Consider the following 12,362-nt stretch of genomic DNA (forward strand, 5'->3'; position numbering starts at 1 on the left):
CTTATTAAGTGATCCATAGAAAACGAGAATAAAAATCACCAGAATTTCTCAGTCCAGAGGAAAGAGATGTTAGAGTAAGAAGGTGTTAATTAGTGTTATAAGATACAAAATGACATGGGAGAGGATTCAGAGCATAATCTAGAGTAAAAGCCTTGGTCAAATGTAAAAAAGATAAAGATGAAGATGCATGTAAATAATTTTAGAGGTTGAAGAAAGAAAATGAGGACTACTAAATGCCCTCATATTTGCCTATGAAATACAAGGCAACAATCACCTGCTAGGCAGATACTGAATTTACTCTTGAAGAGATAGACGGTTTAGAATATCTACTGAGGGAAGTATTGGTTGGCTAAAGAAAATTAACTACCATGATGAGACCTCAGCTAAGACTGACAACCTCAAAAAATCCAGTAGCATCAACTGATAGGTTATGAAAAGAAAACTCTTTTTTAAAAAATCTTTTTGACAATAAATATGCAGGAGTATAAAAGTGAAATTTAGAATTAACTTAGGTTTGAGAATTTGTCATGTGGACTTGGTTGAAAGACCATTTCACCAAAAAGTTAAAGATGGGGATGGGGATTCTGTTCTGAAAATGAGGAATTTGGGGTAAGAAAGTTGGGTAAGAAAGAGAGCCAGTCAGAATATATAGACAAACATTGAAGATGTAAAGGAACTTACTTTGAAATGAAAGAACCGATTATGGTCAGACATTAATATATGTATTGTTATTCCTTCAAGGTTGAAGTAATGATGGGAGATGACAAAATTGAATGCAGCTGGTTATTAAAATGGAATGAAAATAAAAGTCGCTGAAGTCAGATTTTATCTGAAACTCTTGAATGGAAGTCTGTTTTGTTCAGAGTCCTAAAGAAAACTTTGCTTAAAGGAGAAAAGACTGGTAGGTTTCCCTGGCTACTGTTATTGACCCAAACCTTTAGAGACAGAGCCATAGGATGCACATAGTGGTTTTTCACTGGAAAGCTGGTTGCTTAAGAACATAAATAAGTTGGCAACAAAAATAATGCAGAGAAATAGTTGAAACCTTGTAATTTGTAGTAAACTTAAAGTTCATATAACCAGAATTCTTACCCAGTTAATTCAAATTATAATTTCCCTGACCAGCTTGAATATAGCAAGTGGCAGAGAACTCAGTTCTCTGGTAAGACAGTCCCTTCTATTGTGGAGTCAATCCCATCATTAGGAATTTCTTCCTTGAACTGTGTAAACATATAGGCAAAAAGTTGGCCTATTTGTATTTTCAAAAGACAGCTCTTCAACTGTGTGGAGAGATTTCTGTGTCCATTATACCTTTTTCCCAGGATAAAAACAAACCCATTTTCTTCACTTGATTGCCCATAAAATACGGTATCTGGACTTTTTGTTATCCAGATTGTGAAGGGTTATGGATTGAGTTAATAGTCTGGTCTTTCTTGTTCAAACACCACATTTCATCTCTCTTCTCATCTGCGGGTACCTCTCTTTCCTTGACCCTACACCCTAGACCCTCTCTCAGCTCTACGTTTTCTGAATGCCATCCACTCTGCCTGGTGGTTGCCTTTTCATCCTTCTCTTGATGAGATCCTTTTTTTTTTTTTTAAGATTTTATTTATTTATTTGACAGACAGAGATCACAAGCAGGCAGAGAAGCAGGCAGAGAGAGAGGAGGAAGCAGGCTCCCCGCTGAGCAGAGAGCCCTATGTGGGGCTCGACCCCAGGACCCTGAGATCATGACCTGAGCCGAAGGCAGAGGCTTTACCCCACTGAGCCACCCAGGCATCCCTCTTGATGAAATCATATTCACCATTCTTGCTCCTCAAGGCGGCTTTGGCTACCCCTCATTGGTGCCACCAGCGCTTCTTTTATATTATAGCACTGACGTTTCTCTTTCCCACTAGAGAAACTTCTAAAGGTCAGTGATCTTATTCATCTTTGTAATCCCAGTCTCTACTATAATTCTTCCTGTAGAATCCAGTAACATTTTTTTAATGCATCTGTCTTCTTTTCTTTTCTTTCTTTCTTTTTTTTTTTTTTTTTAAGTGTGATGCCCCACATTGCATACCACACTCCAGCTGCAGAGGAAGGTGGCAGGTCACTTGGTCTGAGCACTGTATTTCTACTGAGGTGCTTATTTGTTTGTTTGTGTGGCACTCCAGTTTACTCCTGTTGCACTCCTACATAACTGTGTTCCATGTTCTTTTTCACCAGACTTTGCTTTTAAGCCAGATTTCTCCATTCTCAGTTCCTAGCAACAAGAACTGACTCTGGCTAATTTAGTCAGAAAATAAAAGTAGTTGTTGAGAGGTGTTGTGTAGCTCACAGATGCAACTGGAAATCTGGAATTTAGAAAATAGACAGGAGCAGGCAGAGGCCAGGCAGCTAGAAGCACAGCCAAATCCCTGGGGAACATCGACATTTAAATGGCAGATGGAAGAAAGGAGCCCAGGAAGGGAAACTGAGAAGACGCCATCAGAGGGGCATGAGGAGAACCACAGCAATTTTAAAGTCGTAGACGCTAAGGACATAGAGAATTCTAAGAAGTGGATGCTGAATCGTGGCAGATGCAACAGACATTTAATAAGACAGTGATTGCAAAATGACCATTGCCTTTTGAAACTAGGCAGCCATTCGTGAACTTGAACTTGGTAAGAGTGTTTTCAGTAAAGTAATGATAGAAGTTAAGTTTCATTGAAGAGATAAGAAAGTTGGCTGGGTAGGCTAAACTTTTGAGTATTTTGGGTGGAAATCAGTGAAGAAAAGAATATGTGACACTGAGAGAGAGCTCTTTTATTCAAGGAGAATCTCACGCATTTTAATAAGCTATGGGAGAATGCTGGGAAAGAGGCTGGAGTAGAGAAGACAGAAGAGGTAATTGGTTTAAATGTATTTCTGAGGAGGCAGGAGGGGCTTAGAGCAGAAGCCAGAACTGGGGTCATCATAGTGGGAGGGATGCCTCATCCTCTGAGATGGGGGGAAGGTAGATAAGGGTCTGTAAATCTAGCTAAGATTTTCTTCGTGTGTGGTTGACAAGTCGATGGTCTCGATTTTCTCCATGAAGTAGAAGGGAAAGTGATCCACTGAACATGGAGGAGGGCTCTTGAGGAGTTCCTTTTTTCAGGTTTTGTTGTTGGCTCTTCTTCCATTATCCATTATCTTAATCTGTGGTATGTGCCAGGGTTCACACGTTCCCTAAATAACCCAGTGCTATTTGCAGTTGTTTACACTGTAGCACATATCATATCGTACTATTTGTTTATAGAGGCATCCACTTCCACCAATAGAGGGAAAACTAAGAAAATATCCTTGTCTTATTTCATCCTTGCTCCAGAGATGATCTTGAATCAGTGTTTGCTGAATGAACAAAGGGTTTTTAAAATTTAGTCTACTCTGGTTTACATTAAGGGGTTTTTATAATTGGTATATATAGAACACAAGGCAGAGTATAGGGGGAAAATCACGGTATTATACGTCATTCTGGATTTTTTACATGAACTCAATATTATGTCCTTTTAGTTCCCAGGACTTCATTGACAGGGCTTCATGCTCTGGTGTAGACATCTTGTGCCGCATATGCTGATGTGTCCATTCAGTAATGTGGGTGACTATAGAATGGATGAAATCTATTGTGAGAAAGACCTACAGCTGAACTCTTCTCCCAGTGGTCAGCAACTAGGCTCGTAGGACTCTGCCCAGGCAAGAAACCCAACAGCCCCACACCTCCTCAGCTTGGTGGAGGAGGACCCAGTTCTCTAAATGACCACTCTATTCCTATGAGTCATCAAAGCAGAGAGAGTAGGACACTGCTCTTGCTTTTGCTCAAGCAGGGTTGATGACCCCTAGCTCCCGGCTCTATCATTTCTACTCTCATTTATCAAAGGAGTGTGTGGTCGGCAGGCCTGTGTGGGCCGGCAACAGTGACTCAGCGGTTCTGGGATAGAACTGGACATAATTTATAGGCACATAGGCCTGGAGAGCATAGATGCTTGCTTGGCTGTGTGGCTGTGTCAGGCAATTAGCACACCCTGTGGGGGAAGGAAAGGGACCATAGGACAGAATGTTTTCTGTATCCTTAGTGTACATATTTTAGGTCCTCACAAAAAGGAATTGCACATCTGCTTAGAAAGGAGTGTAAGAATAGGGAGTAGCAGACAACTCTCTCAACTCTTAATTGACTCTGATACATGGGTTTTGTATTTCCTTTCCTGCTTTGTCTTCTACCTTAATTTGGAAGGCCATTGGAGTTCATCCCTAAGGGGAGGGTCACTATTCAGCAGGGATGTTCCAGGAGGGCTGCCCCACAGTTGGTACCTGATCTGATTTCTTGGTATCTTTACAGTACCTGAATGCTATAAATTAAAAATATCAGTTTGGGACCAGAAGAATCTGTAGGAGAGGGCTGCTTCACCTTACTCTCCTTAACATATTAATAATGGCTGTCATTTAAAGAGTAGCCTAATAAGGTGCCGGGCACTGTGCTTGGCATTTATACACATGTGATTTTAGTAATGACTGGGAAATTGGTGTTATTATCCATATGTAGCCAATTCATACTGAACCTCAGAATGTTTCAGTGATTAACGTCATAATATTCATAAGTAACAGTCATTTAAATCAGGTTTGTCGTTCTAAAGTTCACTTCTTTTCCAGATGAAAAGTAGCACTAATAGGCACTAGGGAACCTGAGGATTAGGTAGTTGATGAAAAGTTGCTGTTTTCACGCTATCCTTCCCAGTAGTTGCAATGGTGAATATTTGGAGCAGGGTGGAAAGGAAGGGGGAACTGCAAGCTGATGTGCAGGTGAATTTCTCAGGACCTCATTGAACATACTGGGGAGGAGGAAGTCTCTCATTTACTTACTCCTCACTTATTCTCCGTTCCAATGTGGGGGATCTCTAAAACTTTGAATGAGGATATTTTTAAAGTTTCTGAGCCTTTGAAATTGTTCTACCAAAAATTTAAAGTCATACAGCATGAGTATAGAAAAGGAATAAGAGAGGCAGTGGAAAAAACTGAAGCAGGAAAGGAACAAAAGGCATCTCACCCCAGCCAATTTTTTTTTTTTTTTTTTTATGGAATTGTCCATTAACTGCCAAGTATCTTCCAAATGTAACAGCTGTGTTCTTCTTGAATATATGCAAAGAAATTTAGGAAGCCGATTCCATTTAAACTGAATGAGTTGCTTACAAAAGTGCTGATGTGGTGAAGGGTCTGGGGTTTTATTTAAGTTAATATGCTTGTTAGAAACCCAGGCTAATGAGGATCAGGAGATCTGGTTTTTATTACAAAACTGCATGTATCGTGGCTGTTGTTGCTATCACTCTTGTTAATTAGGGAGTTGGGCACGTGACTAAGGCACTGGGGCAATAAAGCCATGGTAAGGAACCAGACTGCCAGGGTTCAGTTTCTACATCTATGTCTCACCATTTATGGGATCTTGGGCAAGTTCCTGGAACTCATTGTAGCTTGTTATCTGAAAAATGTTCATAAATTAATATTTTAAGTGAGCTGGTATATACAATGTATATAGAACAATGTTTGGGATGTAAATAGGCCTATGTGAAGATTATTATTTCTATTATGCAAAATGGAATGATACTATACAGAAATATACTTCATGTAAGCATAATAAAACAGACTCCTCTCTCCCTACCTAACACCTGAGAAAGTTGTAGAAGGAGAATCTCTTGATGGGAAGGAGTTGTGTGGTCCATGGATCTAATAATGTACTTTGAGATTCACCTTCTCTGAAGGGTTTCTTCTTGACTGAATATCAGCATCATCCCACTGGCCTCAGGGAACACTGCTTTCTTGCTAGGAACCAGAACCAGTGAATTGTGGTGGGTAAGGATGCTGTTACCTTACGACCAAGGCCAAGATGAGGCTACCACCATAACTAAATTGTACGAGAGGCTACTGGCAAAAAGAGGAGGTAAGCAACCACGTTTATCTATTTCTGTGCTGTCCAATATGGTAGCAACTAGCCACATGAAACTACTGAACATTTGAAATGTGACTAGTCTGGAGTAAAGATGTGATGTAATTTCAAAGAAACAGTATACAAAAAGAATATAAAATACTGCATTAATAACTTTCATACATTAAATACATTTCATACATTAACTTTCATACAATAAATTTCATACATTTCACATGTAGAAATGATACTGTCTTGGATTTGGGGGCTAAATAAAATGTGTTATTGAAATGTTTAATCTGTTTTTTTAATGTGGCTACTAAAAATTTTAAAATTACATATGTGGCTCATGTTTATGACTCCTGTTCTATTTCTCTTGGACAGTACTGATATGGGTAATCTGGTTTAGAAAAATAGAGCTTGCTATTCCAAGTTTGCTGGCATCTTTCTTCTTCTTTTCTCCTAAGTTTGTCATCTCCTTCTGTGTGATGACCAGCGGAAAACTCACTGTCCAGACTGGTGTTACTTGACAGCTAGCTGGCTCAAGGTCAAGAGAATGTCAGAATCCACTTCTTGCCCATAGGAAATAAGCACCAAAACAAACTTCATGCTAAGGTTATAGTTTTTTCATTGTCCATAAGACTGCATCCTTACTCTTGGAATCCTCCCTAAAATTTCTACATCATAATATTGCAGAAATCACTCTGATTTGGTGGGGGGGGGGACAAAAAAAGATCACAAAAGGCACTCCTGTTGATAAACATCTCTCCATTAGTATGATGAAATGAATTGCATGTTTTAGCATGCTAGACATACACTGTTACTTTGTAAGCTTATCCTATATGATATTATTTTTTCTAATTTAAATTCAGTTAGCTGATATATAGTACATCATTAGTTTCAGATGTAGAGTTCAGTAATTCATCAGTTGCTTACAAACATTATGAAGTAGATAATGTTCCGATATGAGGAAACTGAGATTTGGAATTATTCACTAATGTTCCTAAAGCCATATAACTAGTGTTGAAGCTGGTTTAAATTAAGGTGTATCTTAAAGCCCATTGTGTGTTTGGATGAAGCCTTGTATACCTTAATCTTACTGAATAATTCAGAAATTCCAGCACAGATCTTGGGCTTTGCCACCTGAATGTTGCTTCTCTACTCCAAATCTTTCCCATTTTCCAGATGAGAGTACCCATCTTTCCCCTCAGACACCTCTAGAAAGATGCTTGAGGGAGTTTTCAGTGTTGTGATATCAGGGGATAGCTTCTCCAAAGAACCAAGAATGTTGGGAACTTGGAACAAAGTAAAATTGTCATAATGATAGGAATTTTTCTTCCATTCAAATATGGGTGGGGATGCTTATAAGTAGAAATATAAAAGTGCTTAGCAGCCTTATCCTGGTTCAAATCCTTACCTTGGAAAAAGGGGAAGAAATGCTATCCCCATGGATTTTCTGGATTGTTGTGTGCCATAATTTCAGACACCAGTCTGACTTAGAAAACCGGACTGATGCTTATAAGCACTGGGATCCTGGTCAGGCTATATGACCATGGCAAGCAGTAGTTTCTTCCTCTAGCAAATGGTGTTAATAAGAGTGTCTATGCGTAGAGTTGTAGGAGTAAGCCTGATGAAGCATATATAGCACTTGGCTCAGTATGGGACATACTATATTGTCAATAAATGTTAGCTTTTATTTCCATCATTTTCCATATGTAATAAGCACAGGTTGTGACCACACTAAAAAAAGTGCTTTGCTATTATTTCTCAATCCTTGCTAATAATGTGTTCTATGATTTATTTTTCAAAGCAGTAAAACTGTCTCAGATTTTCATGGGAAAAGTATTAAAGTGTATGTGGCCCTCAGAAGGGAATGAAGACACACTGTGCCAAGCCCTTCTGCCTTGCATCATTGCAAGCATGCAGAGACCCAGCACACTCCTGGGTGTTCTCTCTAAGCAACACAGAAAATTGTAAGTTCCGGTAGCCATTTAGATTGCTAACTTGGGGAAATAAGTTAGCAAGTCTTATCCCATTTGGGTGAAGTACATTCTTTTTCCCTTCTTCCTGACATTCCTGACTCTTTGATGGACAGAAATGGGAAGAGATTTGAATCTCCAAAGGGATGTGCGGTAATTCTCTTTATAAGGCTGTGGTTGATTATTTCATTGCACATTTTCACTTTGTGTTCATTTAGTTTACCTGGCTGATATAAATGCATATTGTGGTGTATAATGTATCCCCAATGTATATAAAGTCAGAGCTATTATTCCATTTTGGATTCTGGTGTTAATAAACAAGCTATTCAAGCTCTGCTGAGGTAGTTTATAGCATTGCTGGAATGCCTTGATGGAATTACAGCATTATCCATATACAGTTGGGGGCATATGATTCCTTTTTATGTAATATAATACCCTATAATATAATGAGTATCATTAATAAAGTGACAAACTAAAACTTGAATTACCACTTCAGGATGGGCTTTATTCAACCAGTAGTATGCTTTCTGGTCCTTTGTAGTTTCTCTCTTTTGAATTCATAGCTTACTGCATTCAAACTGTGATATTAACACACAAACCAAGCATACCCTGTTGTGTCATAAAGCCATGGTACGAGGTGTCAAAGGGGGGAAAAAACAAACATTATTCTAAAACAGAAACTGGGGAATGTTACTGTGATGCTTTAAAAGACGCTGTGGCTGTCGTGAATAAGCAAATTTATTTACTAGCCAAAAGCAACATTTCTATTTTTTATTTTTGGGAAGGCAAATGTTCTTTACTCAGGAAACATTTTTATATGAATCCTATATTTCAAAAATAGAGCTAAATTATATAATCATAAATTAGTATTAGCCAAGTTTAGATCCTAAAGGACTGCACAGATTTCTCTGAGAATACAGAACAGTGCAGTAAGCATTTAAAAACAAAAACAAACAACAGACAACAAAACAACTCTTTGATTCTCTTTTTCTTTGGTTCTACTTGATTCTACTAGTTGATTAGTCCAGGCTAATTCTTGTAAAGACAGCATCTGGGATTTTCTCTGGATAGCTCAGTCATTTACAAAGCATAAAGGATTTAGACATTTGATTATGGTGTCAAAAATATCTGTTACACAGAGAGATTTTCCTGCAGGTACAGTTAGCTGAGCACAGATTTCCACAAAGCACAGTGACATATTCAGAAGATGCTCAGAATCTTAGAAATCGGTTTCTAATTCTAGATAGCAGGAAGCCTATATATTCATATGAGGTAGGTGTTGAAAAGATTTGAGATTCCTTGATATCCAGCAGCAGGAAGACTTACATAAGTAACAGTATAAGAATTACTAGATTTAAGAAGCTCCCTGCAGAAAGACCAGAAATAAATAAAAAATCTGGAAATTTATAGGAGCCTTGTAATCCTAATGTCCAGATTGCATTCTCCTGACCTTTATGGTTGATTCATCAAATGCAAAAATGTGGCCTCAGTCTTTCCTACTACCTCTGGTATTCTTTGAAAGCCCAGGACAGAATAGCTTATGAAAGCTGTATGAGTAAGCATGGCTCAGAGCAAAAACATGAATGAGATAACTGAAGGGGGTGAAGAAATAAATGAATTATCACAATTTATCTGAGAAACTAAGATGAACATAGGGTCAACAAATAATGACAGTTTCTGCTTTCCAAACCTCCCAGCATTAACTTTGCATGATTAGAGAGATTTTTATCTAAAATTTTGTCAAACTTAACTGTGAATATTCAAGAAACACGCAAAGGTGATAACGGAGACAAGCTATAAACCATGATTTATTTCATCTTTGGGATTCTGATATTCATTGGGAAAACGATCTGGTGTGAATTTGGTTGTATCACTATCAGTCTCAGGACTTGGAATTCAAGAAGTAAAAATCTTCAAGTACTTAAATCCGCATGTAATATCATTCCAATATCTGCAGTCCAAAATAATCAATACACTTTTAGAGAAAACAAAAGAAGACATTGTCAGTTGGAAGTTGGTCTGTAGAATGGCTGACTTCCATCCTCTTCTCCATGGAGCTAACACAGTTCTCTCACCTGAATTCCTTTGTGCTCACATATCTTTAAACAGACTGACTGGGACTGTCATGCAGCTGTAGGATACACCTTTTGTTTGAATTACATCAACTGGCCCAAATGAGAAATCAAACCTACATATTTGTTCTCACTAACATCATATGCCAGCTATCCCAAAATTGATCTTGTGTTTACTGCTATGTAATTCACATGCTAGCACGCCTGGGAGGTCCCAGCACTAAATTACATTGTATTTTTTATTGTTACACTAGTGCATGCTGTGAATATTTGCTCAATATTTCTCCCTTTAAAAATATTTGTATAATTAAAGTTATGAGACTCTTATCATTGAGCACAGTCCCATGAGTTTAAGAATATATAACAGATAATATGTGAGTGAATGTACACAGTGCAAATCTCTCTTACATTGAGCATCAAGTTCTGACTCATATTTTCCAGTTGATCAACCTTTGCCTGTGCACTGAGCCTTACTTATGCTTAGTTTTCTCATCAGCAAAATGGTTTTGAAACTGTACCACTAGCACACTGGATGGTTATTATCACCAAATAGAAATATTAGGACTGTTTATGCAAGACAAAGGAATATTTATACAAGACAAGGAGAATCAGACAAAAGTTGCCATTATCATTTCTACTGAGCAGAAAAGAAAGAAGATGATGTATCCTATTCAGGAAACATGAGCTTTTTCTCCTGCTGTAACCTATCACTCATCCTATGAGGAAACTCATAGGTTATAAAATAGTTCATCAGTTCTCATGAAAGCACAAAGATGATACGAAGTTGCCACAGTTGATCTGTGCCGTGTGGCATGCCTAAATGAAAAGGCCCACATTTAGTTAAATCAAGCTATATCCTGACTTCAGGTGGAGACAAAACTTTGAAAAATATTAGACAGCATCCCCATGCTTCTTAAAAATAATCTCCCCTTTGGCTAGAGAACAGTTGTTAGTTCAAGGTTTTCCTGCCGAGGACACAAATTCGGAAGTGCGTTCTAACCGAAGCTGGTCCCGAAAACCGGCTCACGCTTTCCCAGGTCTCCTGGAATTCTCAAGCTTTTGTGGAACTAGGGAGTGCTCTGGGAGACATTGGCAGTTTGGAGGATACTTTGCAGTTTCAACTTGTTCTGATTTAGGGTAGACTGGGTAACTCTGAAGAGGATAAACAGAGTGGGCAGAAAAATTAAGATAGTCTTCCTCATTTAATACTATATCCCAAAGCCTGCAGTAGATTCTCAACTTCCTCAGCACTCCTTTTTTTTTCAACTGCAGTAAATGGACGGTTGAATGTCCAAAGAGTTGATTAATAAAATACAAATAAATTGTAATTAATCTTTTTCTCTAAAATGAAGAGAATCACTTTTTTTTAAAATAGGAATGAATGCACACTTAGTTATTGTTAAGACTGAAATAGCATATCTTGTTAAGTTAACCAAAAGGAACTTTTATTGTAACAATATTCATATAGCATAGAATTATAAGGAAGCTTTTTTTTTTTAATTTTATTTATTTATTTGACAGAGCGATCACAAGCAGGCAGAGAGGCAGGCAGAGAGAGAGGAGGAAGCAGGCTCCCTGCTGAGCAGAGAGCCCGATGCGGGGCTAAATCCCAGGACCCTGAGATCATGACCTGAGCCGAAGGCAGTGGCTTAACCCACTGAGCCACCCAGGCACCCCAGGAAGCTTTTTTTTTTTTTTTTTTTTGTTTAGAAAGCTTATGTCCAGTGACTTCATTTTTTCTGGCACATCCAAATATATAGCAATAAGGGATATATATGATTGAAGCTGTATGTTTAGAGAATCATTTGTATCTGGTATTTGTTACTTAAATATATAAAGTGTTGTCTCTAAAATAGAAAAAAAGGATAGCTCCTAGCCTGTCTTTTGTTGCTGAATTTTGCACAAGATTTGTGGACCTTGCATAAGATTACTGAAATCGCTTATTTCTTGCAATTTCAGGCTCTGTCATGAATATAATCTGCACCATCACCACTAGGACCAACGGGCAAGCTGAAGTAGTTTCTCATATGCTCCTGAAAGAATGGGGTAGGTTTTTCTAAATCTGATTATATAATATGTAGTTTAAACAAATTGGTTCAAATGTTTTTACTTTGTAATTAAGTGCTCAATGCTGTTTGTTCTGAAATGCTCCTTTGCAAAGACCTTGTAAAGTGAATGTAAAGGAATTATTTAATTATTTCAATTAGAAATTCCATTTCTCTGTGAAGAACAGAAGTGTCAATTAAAGATATATGTTTTTTGGTGCTACCTTTATACTCTTCTGGAACTATAGTCAATGTCTTTCTTTTAGACTATCATGTAAAATATGGAGATGCAAGTAAGATAGTATACAAATGTCCAGATGATTGAAAATCTTGCTTTTCAGAATATCTTTAA

General features: G+C 37.9%; 1 protein-coding gene across 1 annotated transcript in view; it reads left to right on the forward strand.

The window, feature by feature from the left end:
• LOC123387279 overlaps window positions 1-12,007 on the forward strand; it is a 65,766-nt gene extending 53,759 nt beyond the window's left edge. The window contains exon 3 of the mRNA XM_045063438.1: window positions 11,925-12,007. The gene's annotated coding sequence lies outside the window, so the exon portion shown is untranslated. The remainder of the gene's footprint in view (window positions 1-11,924) is intronic.
• The last annotated feature ends 355 nt before the right edge of the window (window positions 12,008-12,362 follow it).

This window comes from Mustela putorius, unplaced genomic scaffold, assembly GCF_011764305.1.
Source record: "Mustela putorius furo isolate JIRA1106 unplaced genomic scaffold, ASM1176430v1.1 tig00003853_pilon_pilon_pilon, whole genome shotgun sequence".
Taxonomy (NCBI): Eukaryota; Metazoa; Chordata; class Mammalia; order Carnivora; family Mustelidae; genus Mustela; species Mustela putorius.